General features: G+C 44.7%; 1 long non-coding RNA gene across 1 annotated transcript in view; it reads right to left on the minus strand.

Moving 5' to 3' along the window:
* Nucleotides 1-24670, minus strand: part of LOC122442256 — a 41820-nt gene that overhangs the window by 5662 nt on the left and 11488 nt on the right. The window contains exon 2 of the long non-coding RNA XR_006269615.1: nt 20913-21115. This is a non-coding gene — a long non-coding RNA (uncharacterized LOC122442256). The remainder of the gene's footprint in view (nt 1-20912; nt 21116-24670) is intronic.

The raw sequence follows: 24670 nt of genomic DNA on the forward strand, positions 1-24670 counted from the left end.
ACCATCTCCCCCTCCAGACTGCGAGCTCCTAAGGGCAGGGCTTTGTTTCATTCACCACTGCACTCCTGGAAACTGCAGAGAACCTGGCAGCAAGCGGGTGCTCAGGGGCTGCAGGCTGAGTGATCCCAGGAAGGCAGCATGGGTGGGTAAATTCATTTATAAGTCCTCCTTGGCCCAGGGAAGAGGCCACATCCACTTCAGGGGCTTTGGGTTGATCTGTCACCCAACAATAGGTGACCTTCAGCATTAATCCCCTGTTACCAGTAAAGACTAAAAAACTGAAGTTTGCAAATAACAATTTATAAATTAAGAAAGATTCCCCTTTGTTGGTACAATGACCTCCTTACCCCTCTCTTTCATTCTGCTGTCCTTTCTGGGGTGGGCAAGGGCCTGACCCAGAATCAGTGTCCAATAAATATTGACTGATGTTTGAATGAATGCATGCATGCATGAACAAAAGAATGAGGTTTCAGTTCACTTTCCAAAAATCACCCATAAGCCATAGCCCATTCTGTGAAAACACAGACCTTAAGTTGAGCTACTGACTTTGTCTATTTGTTTCTACAAATACGGATTCTTTTTGGTGCCTTTCTAGACTTCAGGGACTATAGCAGACACTTCTCTGCCACCTTACACCCCATGGTCTCCCGTCTGATTTCAGCTGCAATGAGGTGGACCGTTCTGACTCAGCGTAACTTGTGCCACCTTAAGCAGGAGATTTTCTGCCTCCAGGCTTCTCCCAAGGCCTCCCAAAGCCACTAGACAGCTCAGGAGTGGGAGGTAAAGATCCCCTGAGCAATTTTCTGCAATGGAAAACAGAAGCCAGCGGATGAATGCCCCCCTTCTCCCATCTTCCAGAAAACAATTCTGGGAGGCAATCTGTACGCTTCTAGAGTTCCTCGTGGAAACCAGCCTTCTCTCACCCAAAGCAGAGAAGGACCCCCCCCCCCTCCCCGCATCGCTCCTCCTCCTTCCACTCCTTTGCTCTCCTGCCTCCTCGGGTCACCCCCAAGACTTAACTCAGGCTCTGCTCTCAAAGGATCCCAAAACAAGGCAGCAGCAGTTCTCAAAATCCGGTTGCACCCACAACTGGGCATCTCATGAATATGATATACACGTGAAGGTGGAAGCCGGATCGAGAAGGTCTTCACAGCCACAGGAAACTATTTCATGGATAAGCCAAAGGTTCAGTGGGGTTGAACAGGCACTCATTCATTCATTCGGCCTACAGCAGGCAAGGCCCCGCCCTGATGCTGCTATAGCCCAGTGGCCATTGTGATGAGGGCATGAATGCGCCACTGGGAAGGGCTGTGTCTGATTCCTAAATCCTCAAAACGATTTTGTTCCCCTGTGGGCAAAACTGTGCCATTTTCAGATGAGGAAATGAGGACCTGTCCCAGGGAAGGTCAGACCACTCATAGATGTTGCAGCCAAGACCAAAGCAGGAGCCTGCAGATACACCTGTCTGTCCTGGAGCCCATGTTTGGTGCCCAGGGCTTTGAGAGGAGGAAGGTCTGCTTGGGAATCACGTGGCCCAGGCTCTAGACCAGTGCCTCCAACAGAAATGAGATGCCAGCCACAAACACAACTCATGTAGGTAATTTGAACTGTTCTGATAGCTTCATTAAAACAAAGTCAAAAGAAGCTAGTGGAATTCATTCTAATAATATTTGTGTTTAACCTAATACATCCAAAATATTATCATTTTGACATGTCATGAATATTTTAAATTCTTAATGAGATGTTTACTTTTATTTTTTTCATACAAAGTCTGTGAACCCTGGTGTGTATCTTACACTTTAGGCACCTCTAGGTTCAGAACAGCCACACCTCAAGTGCTCACTCGGTGGTGGCCACTGGATAGTGCGGCCCTGATACCCCCATCCCGACTCCGATTCCAAGTCTCCCCCCGCCTCCGCCCACCCCCACTCCACACACACACTTGCAGAATCCCTTCCCAGTGTGTCTTCATCGGAGAGAAAGTGCTTTGTAAACTAATTGTGAGGGGGTGGTCACCGCGACCTTCCTTTTGTCCATATATCTCGGCAGCAAAGGCAACCCCAGAGACAAAGCTGCTGGGGGGCCACAAATCTGGGGAGACAGGCTCCCAGTTCCCCTTGTCTTCCCAAACTTGGAGCCCCACCCACCCACGAGAAGGGGAGGGGGTGGTGGGGGAGGAGTCCCTCTTCCCCCTTCCCCCAGGATGTTACAGCCACCAGGCTGTAACAGCTGCTTTAATTTTGTAAAATACAAACTCTGGTTCTCTGGGAATGCCGGCTCGCTGCTTCACGCATTAGACACACATTTATGGAGCGGCTTCGGTTGTTTACGCTGTTAACCGTGAAGATGCTGAAGACACAGAGAGGAAAGCAGCCGGCCTCCTCCAGGGAGTGCGAGCCTGGTGGATGAGGCCGGTCAAGCGAGCAAACAGCCCCTATGAAGCTCTGGGGGCAGTGCTGCAGAGGCTCCTTGTGGGCACCCGGCCTGGGCAAGGGGCTGGGAGCACAAAGTTCAAAGAAGGATGAGACCCAGCTTGTGATCAGGTGTGCGGCTGGCAGTCAGGATGTCTAGGAGGGCTGTCTGGACATCAGACGGTACCCACGGGTAGGTTGAGTCCAGCCCAGGATAGGTCTTGAATGTTCTCTGAGACTCCTGCTCCAAACAGCAGGACTGCCAGAGAAACTGACTCGGCTCTGCTGTGCCTTTTGCAAAATCGCCAATTAGGTGACTAGGACACCAATCGTGGCAATTCAGCTCCCTTTATTCACTGTTCACTGAGGCTCTATTGATGCTCTGCTGTGGGGAATACAGAGATGCAAAAGACAGTAGAAACCAGTGGGGGGGTGGGGGGGACACCAAAAACACAGGACTTTTATTTCCAAGCAGAATTGTGAGTTACACAGCAGAAAACCACCCTGCTACTAAGCAGGACTCTGAAACGGTGGTGGCTAAAATATAACAAACATCCTTTTAAATGCATGGCTGAGCTTGCAAGAAAGGAAGGGAACTCCCCAGGGATAAAAACAAAGACAGAGCTGAAAACCAGAGCAGGAATCATGAGGGCTAGTGTTGGTGCTGCGTTGGGCAGGCACAGGCAGGGAGGGGCTGTGGGACTCGGCAACCTGGGATTGGGTTTTACAGCCCCTATGGGGACAAGAAATAAGGCTTTGGGCTCCACAAAGCCAGGAGTTGTGAGACCTACCTCCAAGCCAGACTCTTCAGAGTTACATTCTTGGTGAAAAGGTGGGCAAGGATTTAAAAAAAAAAAAAAAGTCCACTCTCTGCTCAAACAGATCACCAGTCAGCCAGCTCATCTGCTACAGCCAGGGCTCTGGGAATTTGTAATCATAGACGGAGCCCAAAGGGGGTTGGGATTTAAATTTACACTACCCTGCTTCCCTTGTCTTCAGGAGACTCTGAAAGCAAGAGGCTAATACAAAAAGGGGTCCCTGGCTAGAGATGCCTGTGGGCACTGGGCAGAAACAAATGCAAACACTCCCTAGAGGGCCATGACCTCAACTCAGGCTGCTCAGGGTTCCCACAGACAAAGGTTCCTACAGATGAGCTCACAAGGACAAAATTACAAAACAAAAGCAGTCCTGAGACAGAGTCAGTGGGAAAACCAATGATATGCTTGCCCCACTCCCCTCACCGACCCCCACCCATCTCACTGAACCTCAGATGATAGATCCAGGTGATAGAGACCAGAGAATAGCTGTGACTGCAATGACTAAAATGTTTTGGGAAATATGAAAAAGAATAGCCAGGGTTCCTGCTATAGACAGCAGATTAATATAAGTGCTACCAAAGCAAGCACTATAGACAGCAGATTAAACACAGGCAATTTATCCCTGATCCCTCCTGAAATTTTTCAAAAAGGAGAAGAAAAGGAATTTTTAAAGTATCGCAATGATAAAAAAAAAAAAAAAAGGATAATCTTGAAATTGGAAAGCAGACTGATGAGTGAGAATGGACTTCATGGATGCAGAAAAACTGAGTCCTAAACTGGCAGTGAGGAAAGTCTAGAACACACTAAACCCCCAAAGGTTCAGGAACTGAGTACCAGGTACTTCCGGCAGCACAGGTAAGAAAGCAGAGGGAACCACAGCAGACTTGAAAGAGAGCTTTAAAGAGCAGCTAGTAACCAAGATTCCATTCCCCAAGATGACTGCCTCTACTATATCCCAACAGAATATTATTCCCTGGAGTGGGTAAAACCATGGGACTCTGTCCTGGGGAAGAGCAGACCCAGCTAGGGGCAGGGGCATTGCACTGAAAGTGGGGAGATTAAGTGAAGGTCCTCACAGTGAATATTAATACTCCCAGAGGGCAATCAGGTTTAGTATGAACCTCCAGGCAGGAGACTGAAAGATAACTCTTGCAGACCTAAGAAACCTAGGAGGAAACACCTAAAGGCGGTGACATTAGAAGTTGCTCAATGAAAGAGCCTAGCCAGATCACCCTTCAGTGGAGTCTCTGGTGGGCAGCCAACTCTGAGCTCTGAGCTTCTGAGCAGACTATGTGTGCAGAAGCCAAGGGTGACCAAGCGCACAAGAGAAGCTCCTAACTCATAGTCAAACGGTAACAGACAGATGAAAAGCAACGTGGAGGGAATGCAGATGATGACAAAAAGAAAATGCCAAAAAGTCATCAAAATCATCATTGGTATCGTCAAAGACATAAGAGCACACATTAAACAAGTACAGGATGTTATTAAAAAGGAATGTTCTGAGAACAAAAAAAAAATCTCTCTTGCATAGCACAAACTAAAAGTTTAATGGAAAATTTAGAAGATAAAGTTGCAGATTAGGCAATTTCCCAGCAAGTAGAGCAAAAAAACAAAATACAAGAGAGTAAAGATGTGAAAATTAGAGAACCAACCTGGGAGATCTCACATCCAAATAAAAGAACTCCCATTAAGAACAGAGAAAATAAAAGAGGAGGGGGTACTCATTCAATAAGTTATTCAAGTAAATGTCTCTGAATTAAATTACATGAGTTTCCAGTTTGAAGACGCCCACTAAGTACTGAACAAAATGGATGCTATTTGAACACGAAGACACATTATTGTGAAATTTTAGATCACTGAGAACAAAAGAAAAATCATACAAACTCCCAGAGAGAAAAACTAGGTTTTGCACAAAGCATCAGAAGTCAGAAGGGCATCAGATTTGTTAACAACAACACCAATTTAGACCACAATGCCTTCAAAATCCAGAGAAAAGTATGCATAAAAGTTAGAATTCTATACCCAACCAAACTATCAGTTGTGAGTGTTGAATAAAGATTTTCAGAAATAAACAGTCTCAAAAAGCGTAACTCCCATGCATCTGTAACAGAAGGGCTTCCCTAGTTCAGACAATAAAGAATCTGCCTGCAATGCAGGAGACCCAGCTTCAATCCCTGGGTCAGGAAGATCCACTGGAAACAGAAATGGCAACCCTCTCCAGTATTCTTGCCTAGAGAATTCCATAGACAGAGGAGCCTGGATGACTAAAGTCAGTGGGGTTGCAAAGAGTTGGACATGACTGAATAACTAACACAGCAACAATAGAGGTCCTGTAACAGAGCAGGACCCTATGGGGCCTTCCTAGAACAGAGTTCCCACTCTCCCCTGCTGCGTCCTCCTCCTCCCTTTTGTCTATAGAAAAACTTTAGTCAAAGAATAAACTTATACAACATTGCAAAGCAGCTATACTCCAATAAAAATTAATTAAAATAGAAGAATAAAAAAGAACAAATTTAATCAGAGAAGTGAGGAAAGGCAGAAAGAAGGGGAAAGTCAAGCAAGACAAAATAATAATAGTTTAGCCATGAAACAAAGTCAATGACCTTTAGTTCCTCCTCAAGGGCTATAGATAATACTCTGAGCTATATATCCTTTGAGCTGTTCTGCAGAAACTTCCAGGTGCAAGGAGTTAACTGTATGCTATCCACAAGCACTTAGACCCCAGCTCGGTTGGAACCAGAAGGTTGATGATGTTGACTCTTGATTACCTCACCACCAACCAACCAGATGAATGTCTAGGAGATGATCACATACCGCTCCCCCCCCGCCCCACACACACCACCTCACCCTATCTTTAAAGCTCTTTACCAGAATGTCCTTGGAAAGTTTAGGACTTTTAAGCACTAGTTACCTGGACTCCTTTGTTGGTGCCCTGCACTTTGCTTCCCCACATCCTACTGTCAATAGATTGGCTTCACTGCACATAGGCAAGTGAACCCAAGTTTGGTTTGGAAATATCCTTTCTTGGGAATTTACTAGAGAATGGCAACCCACTCCAGTTTTCTTGCCTGGAGAATCCCAGGGACAGGGGAGCCTGGTGGGCTGTCTCTGTGGGGTCGCAAAGAGTTGGAAATGACTGAAGTGACTTAGCAGCAGCAGCAGCAGCAGTGCACCTCTAAAACAGGGAATAAATCAAGAAAGAAGTTAAGATGGGAAACCCATGCCTAAGAGAAATATTGTGAGTCCTCAAGCTGTTGATGAAGGGAGAACACAACAGCCTGGAGGGAATTGGAACAGATCAGAAAGGTCTGTGAAAGAAGTCTCCAAGATGATGCAATGGGAAATGTGTTTGGATGTATCAAGAGGTGGTTGGTGCTGCTGAGGAATGATTTGAGATGGTTTCATGATAATTAGACAGAAAACGAAGCAAACAAATAAAAATTAGACAGTATCAGCGACAAGTAAAACAAAAGATTGTGAAAGAAAAGAAAAATTGCTAATGTGTTCTATGTGGGACAAAGGTGAATAGAATTTATGTAATCATAATAATGTTAACTTTATGATTTAAACAAAACTGGAAGAACAGTGGGACAGGAAGTATGTGTGTGCAAGGTAGAGGGAGGGGTGTTGCTGGTAAAATCCAGGTAGTTCCTCACTCTCTGGTGTGAAAAGTTGACAGATAATGCCTGAAAACTAGGGGTGGGGAATAATAAAGCATGTTATTTAGTGATACAGAGGTAAATTCCAAAAGCAATAATAAAACAGCAGAAGTTGCCTGCCCCTGGGGAGCAGAAAGATGGACGAATTTGAGGATGGGGGACAGGAGGCTGAAGTTTTCATGATAAGTCTGTGGACCTACTTGATGCTTTAAACTATATGCCTATATACAGATGAAAACTTAAGAAACAGATGAGACAGGTGGACAATACACTTCTCATATCCTCTTATGTGCCAGCTTGAATCCTCTTAGCTCCACCAGTCTACAAGAGTCTTTGCCAGTTGTTTTGTCCCAGCCAACTCTGCAAGGATTCTGATCAACTCTACATGGACACAACCTGATAGCATTTCTGCTTCCTGCCCCCATGGGCTTCTCTATGGCTGCTGGTGCTTGAAATGCTATGGATTCACTCAGTGCCCAGACAAGCGCAAGATAATTCCAGAAGATCAAGCAATCAGTTGTGCTTAACATCAAGCAGTGGCCAGCTCAATAATGTACCTTCACATTGGTTCTCACTCCTTTGCTTTTTTGAGACTGAACTCCCTGAAACATTAGTGGCACTTCAGCTCAGTTCAGTTCAGTTGCTTAGTAGTGTACGATTCTTTGCGTCCCCATGGACTGCAGCACGCCAGGCTTCCCTGTTCATCACCAACTCCTGGAGCTTGCTCAAATTCATGTCCATCGAGTCGGTGATGCCATCCAACTATCTCATCCTCTGTTGTCCCCTTCTCCTCCTGCCTTCAATCTTTCCCAGCATGAGGGTCTTCTCCAGTCAGTCAGTTCTTTGCATCAGGTGACCAAAGTATTGGAGTTTCAGCTTCACCATCAGTCCTTCCAATGAATATTCAGGACTGATTTCCTTTAGGACTGACTGGTTTGATCTCCTTGCTGTCCAAGGGACTCTCAAGAGTCTTCTCCAACACCACAGTTGAAAGGGATCAATTCTTCAGCGCTAAGCTTTCTTTATGGTCCAACTCTCACATACATACATGACTACTGGAAAAATCATAGCTTTGACTAGACGGACCTTTGTTGGCAAAGTAATGTCTCTGCTTTTTAATATGCTGTCTAGGTTGGTCATAGCTTTTCTTCCAAGGAGCAAGTGCCTTTTGATTTCATGGCTATAGTCACCATCTGCAGTGATTTTTGGAGCCCAAGAAAAGAAAGTCTGCCACTGTTTCCATTGTTTTCCCATCTATTTGCCATGAAGTGATGGGACCGGATGCCACGATCTCAGTTTTTTGAATGTTGAGTTTTAAGCCAGCTTTTTCACTCTCTTCTTTCACTTTCATCAAGAGGCTCTTTAGTTCCTCTTTGCTTTCTGCCATAAGGGTGGTGTCATCTGCATATCTGAGATTATTGATATTTCTCCCAGAAATCTTGATTCCAGCTTGTGCTTCCTCCAGCCCAGAATTTCACATGATGTACTCTGCATATAAGTTAAATAAGCAGCATGACAATATACAGCTTTGACCTACTCCTTTCCCAATTTGGAACCAGTCTGTTGTTCCACATCCGGTTCTAACTGTTGCTTCTTGACCTGCATACAGATTTCCCAGGAGGCAGGTAAGGTGGTCTGGTATTCCCATCTCTTGAAGAATTTTCCACAGTTTGTGGTGATCCACACAATCAACAACTTTGGCGTAGTCAACACAGCAGAACTAGATGCTTTTCTGAAATTTTCTTGATTTTTCTATGATCCAACTAGATTCAGTCCAATCCCAGGCAAAATCCTAGCAGGCTTTTCTGTAAAAATCAACAAGCTGATTCTGTGATTTACATGGGAAGGCAAAGAAACCAAAATAACTGAAATGCTTTTGAAAATTAAGAACAAAGTTTCAGGATTCACACTACCTATTTTAAGACTTTCTATAAAGCTACAGTTATTAGTGTGGAACTGGTCATGGGATAGATACATAGATCAATGGAGTAAGGTATATAATCCAAAAATAGAATCACACAAGTTTGGCCAGTTTATTTTTTACAAAGATGCAAAGGCAATTTTATTGAGAAAGGATAACAGGTTCTTGTGTTGTTGCTTTTTCCAACAAATAGAATAATTTGGATAGCTACATTGAAAAAAAAGGGCTTCCCTCATAGCTCAGTTGGTAAAGAATCTGCCTGCAGTGCAGGAGACCTGGGTTCTATTCCTGGGTTGGGAAGATCCCCTGGAGAAGGAAATGGCAACCCACGCCAGTATTCTTGCCTGGAGAATCCCGTGGACAGAGGAGCCTGGCGGGCTACAGTCCATGGGGTCTCAAAAGTTAGACACGACTTAGTGACTAAATCACCACCATATTGAAAAAAAAAAGATTATCAATCTTTATGTCATATGTAATACAAAAATTAAGTCAAAATTGATCATAGACCTAAATGATAAAAGTAAAATAATAAAACTTTTAGAAGAAAATACAGGGGAAAAATCTTTTTGGCTTGGAATAAACAAAGCATTCTTAGATACGGTATAGAAAAGTGTGAAGTCAAGTGGACCTTAGGAAGCATTACTATGAACAAAGCTAGTGGATGTGATGGAATTCCAGCTGAGCTATTTCAAATCCTAAAAGATGATGCTGTTAAAGTGCTGCACTCATTATGTCAGCAAATTTGGAAAATTCAGCAGTGGCCACCAGGCTGAAAAAGTCAGTTTTCATTCCAATCACAAAGAAGGGCAATGCCAAATAATGTTCAAACTACTGGACAGTTGAGCTCACTTCACATGCTAGCAAGGTCATACTCAAAATCCTTCAAGCTAGGTTTCAGCAGTATGTGAATCGAGAACTTTCAGATGTACAAGCTGGGTATAGAAAAAGCAGAGGAACCAGAGATCAAATTGCCAACATCCATTGGATCATAGATAAAGGAAGGGAATTCCAGAAAAACATCTACTTCTGCTTCATTGACTACACTAAAGCCTTTGACTGTGTGGATCACTATGGAAAATTCTTAAAGAGATGGGAATACCAGATCACCTTACCTGTCTCCTGAGAATCCTGTATGTGGGTCAAGAAGCAATAGTTAGAACTGGACATGGAATAACGGACTGGTTCAAAATTGGGAAAGGAGTATGACAAGGGTATATATTGTCACCCTGTTTATTTAATTTCTATGCAGAGTACATCATGCAAAATGCCAGGTTAGATGAATCACAAGCTGGACTCCAGACTGCTGGGAAAAATATCAACAACCTCAGACACACAGATGATACCACTCTAATGGCAGAAAGTGAAAAGGAACTATAAAGCCTCCTGTTGAGGGTGAAAGAAGAGAGTGAAAAAGCTGGCTTGAAACTAAACATTGAACAAACTAAGATCATGACTGGAAAAAGTGGAAGCAGTGACAGATTTTATTTTCTTGGGCTCCAAAATCACTCCGGAGAGTGACCACAGCCATGAAATTAAAAGATGCTTGCTCTTTGGAAGGAAAACTATGACAAACCTAGACAGCATATTAAAAAGCAGAGACATTACTTTGCCAACAGTGGTCCATGTAGTCAAAGCTATGGTTTTTCCAGTAGTCATGTATGGGTGTGAGAGTTGGACCATAAAGAAGGCTGAGTGTCAAAGAATTGATGCTCTTGAGCTGTGGTGCTGGAGAAGACTCTTGAGAGTCTCTTGGACTGCAAGTAGATCAAACCAGTCAGTACTAAAGGAAATCAATCCTGAATATTCGTTGGAAGAACTGACGCTGAAGCTGAAAGCTTCAATACTTTGGCCACCCGATGATTGGAAAAGACCCTGATACTGGAAAAGATTGAAAGCTAAAGGAGAAGCAGGCATCAGAGGGTGAGATGGTTAGATGGCATCACTGACTCAAAGGATGTGAATTTGGGCAGACTCTGGGAGATAGTGAGGGACAGGGAAGCCTGGCATACTGCCATCCGTGGGGTTGCAAAGAGGCAGACACAACTTAGCCACTGAACAACAACAAAGAAAAGAAAAAAAAGATAAATTATGTTATATCAAAAATGTTAAACTTCGCTTCTGTAAAAGACACTGTTGGGAACTTCCCTGGTGGTCTAGTGGTTAAGAATTCATCTTGCAATCCAGGGGACATGGATTTGATCCTTAGTCAGGGAGCTAAGATCACACATGTTGCTGAGCAACTAAGCCTGTGGGCCACAACTACTGGGTCTATGCACCAAAACTAGATAGTCCATGCTCCACAGCGAAGGATGACACATGACACAGTGAAGATCCCACATGCTGCAATTAAGAGCTGATGCAGCAAATAAATGAAGCTTTTAAAAGACACTGTTAGGAGAAAAGATAAACTACAGGCTGAGAGAAAGTATTTGCAAATCACATATCCAGAGGAATGGATAAAGAAGATGTAGTACACATATAATGGAATATTACTCGGCCATTAAAAGGAATGAAATACCGACATTTGCAGCAACATCAATGGACCTAGAGACTGTCATACTGAGTGAAGTAAGTCAGACAGAGAAAGAGAAACATTGTATGACATCCCTTATATGCACATTCTAACAAGAAATTATTCACATGAACTTATTTACAAAACAGAAACAGACTCACAGACTTAGACAATAAGCTTATGGTTACCAGGGGAGGAAGTGTGGGGCGAAGGGACAGTTAGGGAATTCTGGATCAACATGTACACACTGCTATATTTTAAATGGATAACAACCAATGACACATTGTACATCACAGGGAACTCTGCTCAATGATACATGTGACAGGGAAGAACTGACTCACTGGAAAAGACCCTGATGCTGGGGAAGACTGAGGGCAGGAGGAGAAGGAGAAGACAGAGGATGAGATGGCTGGATGGCATCACCAACTCGATGGACATGAGTTTGAGCAGGCTCTGGGAGTTGGTGATGGACAGGGAAGTCTGGCATGCTGCCGTCCATGGGGTCACAAAGTCGGGCACGACTGAGCGACTGAACTGAACGGAGATACATGTATATGTTTGGCTCAGTCCCTTTGCTGTCCACCTGAAACTATCACAACAATGAACTGGCTATACTCCAAGATAAAATAAAAAATTTAGGAACTTCCCTGGTGGTCCAGTGGTTAAGAATCCCCCTTGCAATGCAAAGGACTTAGGTTTGCTCCCTTGTCAGGAACTAAGATCCCACATGTTACAGAGCAACTAAGCCTGCATCCCACAACAAAAGAAGCCCACAGGCCACAACTAGAGAATCTGTGCACCATGACAAAGGATCCCGTGTGCTGCAACTAAGATCTGATGCAGCCAAAAAAAAAGTTAAAAAAATTAAAATAACAGAATAAAATAGAACAGACAGAGTTAAAAACAAACAAAACAAAAAACTAAAATGAGATGTGCTGGTAAGTATAAACTACACAGATTTCAAGATTTAGCCAGAAAATATAAACTATTTTATTAATAATCTTACATTGATTATACTCTGAAATACTCCTTTTGATATATTATGTTAAATAAAGCATGCTATTAAAATTAGTTTCACCTGTTTCTTTTTAACATGGCTACTAGAAAATTTTAAATAATAATAGGACTCATTATATTCTATTAGACAGCACAGTTTTGGACATTGTTGGGAAAACATATACCTGAGTATCAATGTCAAAAGTTTAAGGGAAACCAGTTAAACAACAGAAATGCATGTATAATTTCAAAACTATCAAAGAAAAAAAGGATAATAAAGAGAACTGTAACTTTAATAGATGCCGTGTGCTGGCTTAGTCCTGCAGTCACATCTGACTCTTTGCAGCCCCATGGACTGCAGCCTGTCGGGCTCTTCTTCTGTCCACGGATGCTTACACATGAGCATTTAAAGAGGTAGTGTAATGAGAACACAAAATAAAATGGTAGAAGTAAGTCTAAACATATCAACAGTCATTATGAATGTAAATTGATTTCATTTGCCTCCTTAAAAACAGAGAATGTCATATTGGATCAAAACAAAATACAATAGCCTGTTGGTTAGAAGGAACACTCTAAAGCAAAAGAAAAAGGAAAGACTGAAAATAAAATAATGGGAAAAGATATACCAGGCAAATAATAACCAAAAGAAAGCTGACGTAGAATGCTAATATCAGGCAAAATACACCTAAGGCCAAGAAATACTAAAAAGAGATAAAGAGGGACATGAGAAGATGATTAAAGTCACAAATCACCAAAAAGACTCGCCAGTAATAAGTTTTTCATATGTAACTACTAACCTTGAAATAAGTAAAGCAAAAACTGAAAGAATTAGTTTGAATTGAGGAATCACAAAAGGAATGGCTTCATAGTTGTCATGAATATATGAACATTTATTTAAAAAGTTGTCCCTGTGTTGGGTCATAAATGAAAGCCTGAGCAAATTTTGAAATGGATGTAAAGCATACCACATTCTCTACCCACAATGCAGCAAAATTAGAAGTCAACAAAAATAGCAAAGGCAGACTAACTACAGCTGTAACTTTGAAAGCTAAAAAGCACACTTGTTGTAGGAACATTTCTTTCCCAGTCCTTATATTTCCTTCTTTGTGGAGGGAGCTAAATTAGTGTAGCACTCCCATTCTCTCTCTGCCCCATGGAGGAAGAGTAACAGAGCTGGTCAATGTGGAGAAAATAGAACGGCCTGACTTGCTTTACCGGTGCGTTCTCTTGGCAAAACTCTGTTAGCCGTTGCCCTACTTCATTTTGTACTCCAAGGCCAAATTTGCCTATTGCTCCAGGTATCTCTTGACTTCCTACTTTTGTATTCCAGTCCCCTATGATGAAAAGGACATCTTTTTTGGGTGTTAGTTCTAGAAGGTCTTGTAGGTCTTCATGGAATGGTTCAATTTCAGCTTCTTCAGCATTAGTGGTTGGGGCATAGACTTGGATTACTGTGATAATGAATGGTTTGCCTCGGAAATGAAGAGAGATCATTCTGTCATTTTTGAGATTACATCCAATACTGCATTTTGGACTCTTTTGTTGACTATGAGGGCTAGTCCATTTCTTCTAAGGGATTCTTGCCCACAGTAATAGATATAATGGTCATCTGAATTAAATTCACCCATTCCTGTCCATTTTAGTTCACTGATTCCTAGAATGTCGATGTTCACTCTTACCATCTCTTGTTTGACCACTTCTAATTTACCTCAATTCATGGTCCTAACATTCAAGGTCCCTATGTAATATTGTTCTTTACAGCATCAGACTTTAATTCCATCCCCAGTCACACCTACAACTGGGAGTTGTTTTCGCTTTGGCTCCATCTCTTCATTCTTTCTGGAGTTATTTCTCCACTGATCTCCAGTAGCATATTGGGCACCTACCGACCTAGGGAGTTTATCTTTCAGTGTCCTATCTTTTTGCCTTTTCATACTGTTCATGGGGTTGTCAAGGCAAGAATACTGAAGTGGTTTGCCATTCCCTTCTTGAGTGGATCACATTTTGTCAGAACTCTCCACCATGACCTATCTGTCTTGGGTGGTCCTACACAGCATGGCTTATAGTTTCATTGAGTTAGACAAGGCTGTGGTCCATGTGATCAGTTTGATTAGCTTTCTATGATTGTGATTTTCATTCTGTCTGCCCTCTGAGGGATAAGGATGAGAGGCTTATGGAAGTTTCCTGATGGGAGAGACTGACTGTGGGGGAAACTGGGTCTTGTTCTGATGGGCGGGGCCATGCTCAGTAAATCTTTAATCCAATTTTCTGTTGATGGGCAAGGCTGTGTTCCCTCCCTGTTGTTTGACCTGAGACCAAACTATGGTAGAGGTAATGAAGATAATGGTGACCTCCTTCAAAAAGCCCCGTGCATGCACTGCCACAGTCAGTCCTCCTGACCCTGCAGCAGGCCACCGCTGACCCACACCTCTGCCAGAGACTCCTGGACACTCACAGGCAAGTCTGGGTCAGTCTCTTGTGGGGTCACTACTCCTTTCTCCTGGGTCCTGGTGCACACAAGGTTCTGTTTGTGCCTCCAAGAGTCTGTTTGCCCAATCCTATCTAAATTCTGTAATCAAATCCCATTGGCCTCTGAAGTCAAATTCCCTGGGGGTTCTCAGTCCCTTTGCCAGATTCCCAGGTTGGGAAATCAGTCAAGCTATTTCAGATCCTAAAAGATGATGCTGTTAAAGTGCTGCACTCAATATGTCAACAAATTTGGAAAACTCAACAGTGGCCATAGGACTGGAAAATGTCAGTTTTCAGTCCAATCCCAAAGAAAGGCAAAGCCAAAGAATGCTCAAATTACCACACAATTGCACTCATTTCACATGCTAGCAAAGTAATGCTCAAAATTCTCCAAGCCAGGCTTCAACAGTACACTAACTGTGAAGTTCCAGATGTTCAAGCTGGATTTAGAAAAGGCAGAGGAACCAGAGATCAAATTACAAACATCCCTTGGATCATAGAAAAAGCAAGAGAATTCCAGAAAAACATCTACTTCTGCTTTGTTGACTATGCCAAAGCCTTTGACTATGTGGATAGCAACAAACTGTGGAAAATTCTTCAAGAGATGGGAATACCAGACCACCTTACCTGCCTCCTGAGAAATCTGTATGCAGGTCAAGAAGTAACAGTTAGAATCAGACATAGAACAACAGACTATTTCCAAATTGGGAAAGGAGTATGACAAGGCTGTATAATGTCACTCTGCTTATTTAACTTCTATGCAGAGTACATCATGCAAAATGCAGGGCTGGATGAAGCACAAGCTGGAATCAAGATTGCCAGGAGAAATACCAATAATCTCAGATACGTAGATGACACCACCCTTATGGCAGAAAGTGACGAGGAACTAAAGAGCCTCTTGATGAAAGTGAAAGAAGAGAGTGGAAAAGCTGGCTTAAAACTCAACATTCAAAAAACTGAGATCGTGGCATCTGGTCCCATCACTTCATGGCAAATAGATGGGGAAACAGTGAAAACAGTGAGAGACTTTCTTTTCTTGGGCTCCAAAATTGCTGCAGATATTGACTGCAGTCATGAAGTCAAAAGGTGCTTGCTCCGTGGAAGAAAAGCTATAACCAACCTAGGCAGCATATTAAAAAGCAGAGACATTACTTTGCCCACAAAAGCCTGTCTAGTCAAAGCTACAGTTTTTCCAGTAGTCAGGTATAGATGTGAGAGTTGGACTAAAAAGAAATCTGAGCACTGAAGAATTTATGGTTTTGAGCTGTGGTGTTGGAGAAGACTCTTGAGAGTCCCTTGGACAGCAAGGAGGTCAAACCAGTCAATCCTAAAGGAAATCAGTCCTGAATATTCATTGGAAGGACTGATGCTGAAGCTGAAACTCCAATACTTTGGCCACCTGGGGCCAAGAACTGACTTTTTGGAAAAGACCCTGATGTTGGGAGAGACTGAAGGCAGGAGTAGTGGGCGACAGAGGATGAGATTGTTGGATGGCATCGCTGACTCGATGGACTTGAGTTTGAGCAAGTTCCAGGAGCTGGTGATGGACAGGGAAGCCTGGCGTGCTGCAGTCCATGGGGTCGCAGAGTCAGACATGACTGAGTGACTTAACTAGAACTAGACTAGAGGATGATTAAAGTCACAAATCACCAAAAAGACTCGCCAGTAATAGCTTTTTATATGTAACTACTAACCTTGAAATAAGTAAAGCAAAGACTGGAAGACTTCGTTTGATTTAAGGAATCGCAAAAGGATTAGGTTCATAGTTGTCATGAATACACGAACATTTATTTTAAAAAATTGTCCTTGCGTTGGATCATAAATGAAAGCCTGAGCGAATTTTGAAGTGGATGTAAAGCAGACCACAATGCAGGTACCCACACTGCTACCCACAGTGCAGCAAAATTAGAAGTCAGCAACAATAGCAAAGGCAGACCAACTATAGCTGTAACTTTGAAAACTAAATAGCACACTTGTAGGAACATTTCTCTCCAAGCCTTATGTTTCCTTCTTGTGGAGGGTGCCAAATTAGTGTAGCACTCCCAGTCTCTCTCTGCCCCATGGAGGAAGAGTAACTCAGCTGGTCAATGTGGAGAAAATAAAATGAACTTTCTTGATTTACCAACTGCCTTTCTCTTCTCGGGAGTGAGCTGCTTATAGGCAGTGTTCATTCTCTGTCCCCCATCCACCACCCGCAGCATCACAGAGCCTAGGGGTTTAGGTTGCCAACCCCCCATTTTTAGTATTTGTTGTTGTACAGTCACTAAGTTATGTCTGACTGTTTGCAACCCCATGGACTGCAGCATACCGGGCTTCCCTGTCCTTCACTGTCTCCTGGAGTTTTCTCAAACTCGTTCATTGAGTTAGTGATGCTGTGTAACCATCTCATCCTCTGCCGCCCTCTTCTCCTTTTGCCTTCAATCTTTCCCAGCATCAGGGTCTTTTCCAACGAGTTGGCTTTTCGAATCAGGTGGCCAAAGTGTTGGAGCTTCAGCTGCAGCATCAGTCCTTCCAATGAACATTCAGGACTGATTTCCTTTAGGATTGACTGGTTTGATCTACTTCCTGTTCAAGGGACTCTCAGGAGTCTTCTCCAGCACCACAGTTTGAAAGTGTCAATTCTTCGGTGCTCAGACTTCTTTATGGTCCAAACTCACATCCATACATGACTACTGGAAAAATCATGGCTTTGACTGCATGGACCTTTGTCAGCAAAGTAATGTCTCTGCTTTTAATATGGTGTTGAAGTTTGTCATAGCCTTCCTTCCAAAGAGCAAGCATCTTCTAATTTCATGGCCGCATCACCGGTATTAGGAAACCCATTTGACTGTCACATCTACCCTCCTCCTCAACTTCCAACCTTCTATTAATCAGTTAAAAAACAAACACAAAACCCTCCCCTCACTCTTCACCTTGGCTCTGAGTTCAGTATCTAGGCATTTGAGAGAGGAAAGGGAAGTTGTTTACTGAGTACCCCTGCCCAAAAACATCAACAGAAATTGCAATGGGAATTATGAAATATTTGGTACTGAGGATAAAGAAAAAAATACAAAACAAGACGTGTAGAATGGAGCCACAATGACACTTGTAGAGAAATATATACTCTTAAGTACATTTACTCTAAAACAAGAATGATTTAAACATAAAGGAGTAAAGCTTTCAACTAAAGAAGCTTAGAAAAAAAAAAAAACAGTTGAAGGCAGTAAACAGTAAAGAGCACAAGTGAAAAGGAAGCAATCACAAAAATGATCAACAAAGCTAAAAGTTGTTTCTTTGAAAAGGCAATAATACAAACATCAAGCAAAATTAATCAAGGAAAGAAGAAAAAAGGCACAAATATCTAATACCAAGAATGAAAGGAGGATGAAACTACATATATAGAAGATTTAAGAATCATACTATGAGCAACTTTATGCCACTATTTATGAAAACATGAAATAGAGAATTTATAGAAAAATAGAGATGATTAAAGTTTACTCAAGAAGATGAAAAAATAAATACATTAGTGACCATTAAAGGAAAAAAAATTAGTATTTTAAAAATCACCCCTATAAATTGGGGGCTGCAGTTGACATAGGAACTGTACTCAGTACTCTGAAATGGCCTATGTGGAAAAAGAATCTAAAAACGAGTGGATATATGTGTGTGTATAACTGATTCATGTTGCTGTTGTCCTGAAACTAAGATAACATTTTAAATGAACTACACACCGATAAAAATATTTTACAAAGTCACCCCTTCCCACCTCCCCGAGGAAACCACATAGACGGTGTAGAGGAAGGAGACAGGGCTCTTCTTTAGAAGCAGAAAGCAGCAGGCAGGAACAGCGCGAGACCTGGACGACCTCACTGAGGTGTGCTCCGTCCCTGCCCTTGTCACGATCTGGTTTCACACTTGAGCCCACAGGGCTTCCCAGGTGGCTCTAGCAGTAAAGAACCCGCCTGCCAACACAGGCGATGTAAGAGACGAGGGTTCCATCCCCCGGCGGGGAAGATCCCCTGGAGGAGGGCATGGCTACCCACTCCTACAGTATTCTTGCCTGAAGAATCCCATGGACAGAGGAGCCTGGCAGGCTATAGTCCATGGGGTTGCAAAGAGTTGGACTACTGAAGTGACTTAGCATGCATGCATGCACTGAGTTCATAAGTTTCCCATTTTTCCCGAGCAAATTCAGCTGGATTTCTGTCATAGGTGTAGCCTGAATACAAGCAGAGATACCACATGTCCCATTATATTTTGAGAAATAAAAGATGCAAGAAATACCATAGGAGTGGGGAGTTCCCTGGTGGTCTAGTGGTTAGGATTTGGTGCTTTCACTGCTGTGGCCTGGCTTCAGTGCCTGGTCAGGGAACTGAGATCCTGCAAGCCACGTGGCATGGTCAAAAAAAAGAAAGAAGTGGTGTGATGTCTTACCCAGTCTTAGGACTCCCCAGTATATACATGCTCTTCAAAATCCCACATGTGTGGCCTGACTCTCCTTCTCTGTTTTTCTTTTTAAGGAACTGATTTATCTATTTAGTTTTGGCTGTGCCAGGGCTTTCTCTAGTTGCGGCTGCCGTGTTAGGACTTCTCATTTCAGAGGCTCCTCTTGTGGCAGAGCACAGACTCTAGGCACAGGGGCTTCAGTAGTTGCGGCCCACGGGCTCAGCTGCCCCAAGGCACGTGGAATCCTCCCAGACCAGGGATGGAGCCCGGGTCCCCTGCACTGGCAGGTGGGGTCTCAACCACTGTACCACCAGGGAAGCCCTCTCTCTCTTTCTCTGCTTTTCAAACAGCTCCATAGGGTCCCTCACTACGAGCTGGTCCTGTTCTTTCTTTTTTGTTGCCACACCATCCCAATCCTGAACTGAAGGTCAGACTGTGGTCCCAGCAGTTCCGTCCCTGGATGAACCCAATTTTCTAACGCCCTCCTGTCATGTAGTTTGACCATGATGATAGCAGGGGTTAAGTCACAATCAGGAAACCAGTAACCAGTTGAATGTGTGCAATAAGTATATTTTCAGTCAATAACGATATAATTGGGCTTAATGAATGAAGTGAAGCTCTAACCTTCAGACTAATCCTTTATCACTGCTCCTGCCTGTGGTTCTAAGATGTGCAAAGGATCTTAGGTCTCCATGCCAACCACCCAGTCCCATTGCCCCAACCCCCCACCATGTCCTGGGAAATGCTGACCAATGGTCCAGTCTCTGCCTGACCCATAATTGGCCCTTGCTCAATATATGGTAGATCACCTTCCCCCCACCCCCATGCCAACACAGCACTTAGCCCAGCAGTGCCTCCTCCAGGAGGAAATTTCCCCTATTAGAAGGCAGAAGGAAGTGGAGAAGCTCTAAATGTCAGACTCATCCTTTAGAGGATTACTGAACTCGGAGTTTGAAGGGACCCACTCAGGGATCCACTCACTTCTCAGATGAGAAGTATAAAGGTCAAGATGGGCCTGCCTGATAGTTGATAAAGAATCCGCCTGCAATGCAGGAGACCCCAGTTCAATTCCTGGGTCTGGCAGATCTGCTGGAGAAGGGATAGGCTACCACTCCAGTATTCTTGGGGTTCCCTGGTGGCTCAGCTGGCATAGAATCCACCTGCAATGCGGGAGACCTGGGTTCAATCCCTGGGCTGGGAAGATCTCCTGGAGAAGGGAAAGGCTACCCACTCCAGTATTTTGGCCTGGGCCTGGAGAATTCCATGGACTACAGTCCATGGAGTGGCAAAGAGCGGACACGGCTGAGCGACTTTCACTTAGGGAATGAATGCTCACAGGGCATTCGGGATCCTTGGGTGAATGGCCCACTCAAAGAGACTCGTGTTTCTTCCCTGTTAGCACTGATATTTTAAGGCATTCATATTGATCAGTGTATGGTTCTTCTGTGTATTCTTTCTACCTCTTTTTAATTTCTTCCACTTCTGTTAGGTCCTTGCTATTTCTGTCCTTTATTGTGCCCATCTTTACATGAAGTGTTCCCTTGGTATCTCCAATTTTCTTGAAGAGATGTCTAACGTTTCCCATTCTATTGTTTTCCTCTATTTCTTTGCATTGTTCACTTAAAAAGGCTTTCTTATAGCTCCTTGCTATTCTCTGAAACTCTGCATTCAGCTGGGTATATCTTTCCCTTTCTCCCTTACCTTTCACTTCTCTTCTTTCCTCAGCTGTTTGTAAGGCCTTTTCAGACAACCACAAATGCCTTCTTGCATTTCTTTTTCTTTGGGATGGTCTTGGTCACCGCCTCCTGTACAATGCCACGAACCTCCATCCATAGTTCTTCAGTGTGATGGTCATAGTTCTTCAGTGATTGACCCGTGTGATAGATCCCAGGAGGTTAAATTTGCTGAAAGTGTACATGAAAATTAGTGTGTGATCTTGTGTGACCCCCCCACCTCTCTGCACACCCCTCTTTCTTCCTCCCTTCTTCCAGGAACATCAAGGGTCTGAGAGAACCGCTCTTGTGTGAATACGGCTCTCATGGACTCCTCACACTTGACTCAGACTGAAAACTAGGCCTTGGGACTGGGAGAGCCATGAGGGACGTTTCTCTCTTACTCGAGGCTGTACCCCACTCCCTGGCGCAGGGCTGCCTGCAACTAGAAGCCTAATAAGTCTGGTCTAATGCGTGAGCGCAGAACGTTAGACTCACTTCAACGTCAGGGTCACAGCCGATTAGTCTCCCAGCTTCTTGGACTGGGAGACCTGGAGAGGGGAGTGGCAGCCACATCGTTCAGGTGCAAAACTGAGATGCTGGGGCTTCCGGGGCTCATCCTGTGAGGACCCAGAAGACTGTGGCCTGGGCTGACTTAGGCTTCATTCTGCCCCACCCCCACCTTGGGAAATGCCAGCTGGAAGTTTTGACAGAGGCTACAGTCCATGGGGTCGCAGAGTCGGGCACGACTGAGCGACTAACACTTTATGTAATTGCTGTTCTCCAAGTCACCTGCCATTCCCTCTCAAAAGTTCCACGGAACTCATGTGTTGTGGGGGTCATCATTTCACTGGGGCGGGTATGCAGCCCATGATGATTGAGAAAGAGCTTCAGCAGGTGGCTGGGCCCCAGCCCTCTTTGGACCACTGTTTCCCTGTCAGGAATATGAGCTGTGGATTGGAAAAATCTGAGATGCCTTCCAGTTCCGGTTCCGGTATGCTAGGATTGCCTTTTATTAGGCACCCACTCCTTAGCAACAGGGTTTTGAGCAAGTCGCCAAAGCCCCTGCTAGTTCATCTATAAAATGGGTACCTTACCGGAGGCAGCCTGTCAGCTAGAGTGGATTCTCACCCCTTGCTGGGGGTTCACTGGGTCCACCTGGGAGGTGGCCCCTGGCACTTAGTTATGAGCTCAGACCTTGGTGTCTGGCAAGGCTGGCTTTGGGTTCCAGCCTCACCAAGGACTGACTGTACGACAACTTAAACTCTCTGACTCTTAGTCTCCTCACCTGTGAAAAAACAACCTTAGCGGATCCTTACTTCCTAGCCCTGTTAGGACACCAGATCCACAAGCTTATAGCACACGCTAAGTGTCTAGTCAACGCTAACTGTCACTTTGCTGGTGGCTGAGAGCTGCAGGGGTCAAGGCAACCACACTAGCCTGGAGCAAGTCACCAGCTCACAGACAGAGCTGGGATTCCCTTTGATTGCAGACCAGTTCTTCCTTTTCTTTTTTTTGGAATTTTTGACCCCAAACTACCCTTTTGGATCATTCTTTCTTCTTTTCTTTTTATAAAGTGAAGTATAGTTAATCAAACCAATCAGTTCTAAAGGAAATCAACCCTGAATATTCATTAGAAGGACTTGCTGGAACGGAATCCAATACTTTGGCCACCTGATGCTAAGAGCCGAATCACTGGAAAAGACCCTGATGCTGGGAAAGATTGAAGGCAAAAGAAGAAGGAGGTGGCAGAGAATGGTTAGATAGCATCACTGACTCAATGGACATGAATTTGAGCAAATTCTGGGACATAGTGTAGGACAGAGGAGCCTGGAGTGCTGCAGTCCATGGTGTCAAAAAAAGTAGGTCACAACTTAGTGACTGAACAACAACTAGTTAATTTACCATGTCGGGTTAGTTTCTGTTTCAGTTTTATATATATACATAACTTCCCAGGTAGCACTAATGTAAAGAACCCACCTGCCAATGCAGGAAAAGAGACATGGGTTTGATCCCTGGATCAGGAAGATCTCCTGGAGGTGGGCATAGCAACTCACTCCAACATTCTTGCCTGGAGAATCCCATGGGCAGAGGAGCTTGGTGGGCTACAGTTCATAGGGTCGCAGAGTCGGACACCACTGAAGTGACTTAGCATGCATATATTTATTCTTTTTCCTATTCTTTTCCATTATGGCTTATTACAAGATATTGAATATGGTTCCCAGGCCAATTCGTGAGGCCCTGGGGAGGGCCACCAAGGCAACAGCGAGCCCAGGATGTTCTTGACCCCCACCCTGTCCCTGCCCCCACTTGCCCTTGGACCATTTTCTGAGAAGTCCAGGACCCCACGGGCCCCAAGCTTCTGCAAGGGTCTGATTGATCTCTGGAGGGAACCAGCCTGACAAGCCTCCATCCCACCTGATCTGTCTTCCCTCCCTGGTCTGTGCTGCTGGGTTCACAGAGGTCGGCCTCCGCGCCCTGGGAGGCAGCAGCAGATCCTGCCCACTACTTTGCTGCTTCAGAGAAAACCCCATTCCAGCTCGGTGGCAGGAGAGACCCTCCAGGGTAACAGCTTCCTGAGTTAAGTGGCCCAGCTTCCCCAGATCCCCTGGTTAAAGGAGAACTGCAGCCTTGAACTTGGCTGGTCCCTGTTGCGTGTGCACCTTGGAGAAGTCACGCTATGAGCTGTAGATGTGTGTACACCATGACATACGAGCCAGCCCCACCCCATATCACCCTGCCTTCTGAAACCTTGCTTAAGCTGCAGTGGAGAATCTTGCCATGCACTTGAGTTATTATTGGTGGCCTCCTCCAGAGCCCTAACAGTAATGAAATGTCCCACTGAGTGAGTGCCACTGTGGACGGTGCCAAGAGCTACTGGTGCCTCTGCTTCAATCCACCCAGGAAAGCCTGGGAAAGTGGCTCTTACTGCTACTCTATCCCCGTTTGACAGCTGGGCAGACCGAGGTTGTGAGAGTAGCTTGCCCAAGGACACAGACGGCCAGGAAGTGGGAAAGCAGAATTTAAACCCTAATCCACGGGACTCCAGGTTTTGACGTCCTTACTGGGCAGCCTCCACCCTGCCTGCTGGGGCCCGAGTTCCCTGAGGGCTGAGGCTGCTTCTGGTGCTGCCTCCAGGGCCCAGGGCAAGGCCCAGAAACTGGCTGACATCTAGTTGGCATCGAATTAATACAGTGTCTACTGAGAGAAACAGTTCAATGAAAGAAAGAGCATATCTCACAGGATAGATGGGTGTCTGGTCAGAAGCCCTTCAACCCCCAGACCGGTGGGACCCCAGGTGCTGGGGAGTTTTGACATCACTCCCTACCTGCGAGGCTGGATAGGACCCAGGGGTGTAAACTAAAACGTAGAGGTGGTAATAGGGAGCCACAGATGGTGTGGGAGCAGGGGAGTGGCGCACATAGCGCAGACCGACACTGCTTATCCAAGTGGGTACCGGAGGCAACAGCCCAGTTCTTAGAGAACTGGGCAGACTCGGCAAGCCACGAGGGAAGACGAGGACAGAACTCAAGAGGCTACCCCACTTCGCGTCACTGTGAACACGCTGGATCCATCCGGTCAGCCCTCTCCGCAGGGCCTGGCCCCAGCCATCCACTGGCCTTCTTAGGGAGACGGGGACGGTCAGCGGGGAGGCCTGGAGATTAAGATTTGGGAGAGTGGGGTTCTTTCATCTGCCTTCTAAGGCTGTGATGGAGGCTGTGAAGGCGAGTTGACGCCCCAGAGCGC

Source organism: Cervus canadensis, chromosome 5, assembly GCF_019320065.1.
Source record: "Cervus canadensis isolate Bull #8, Minnesota chromosome 5, ASM1932006v1, whole genome shotgun sequence".
NCBI lineage: Eukaryota > Metazoa > Chordata > Mammalia > Artiodactyla > Cervidae > Cervus > Cervus canadensis.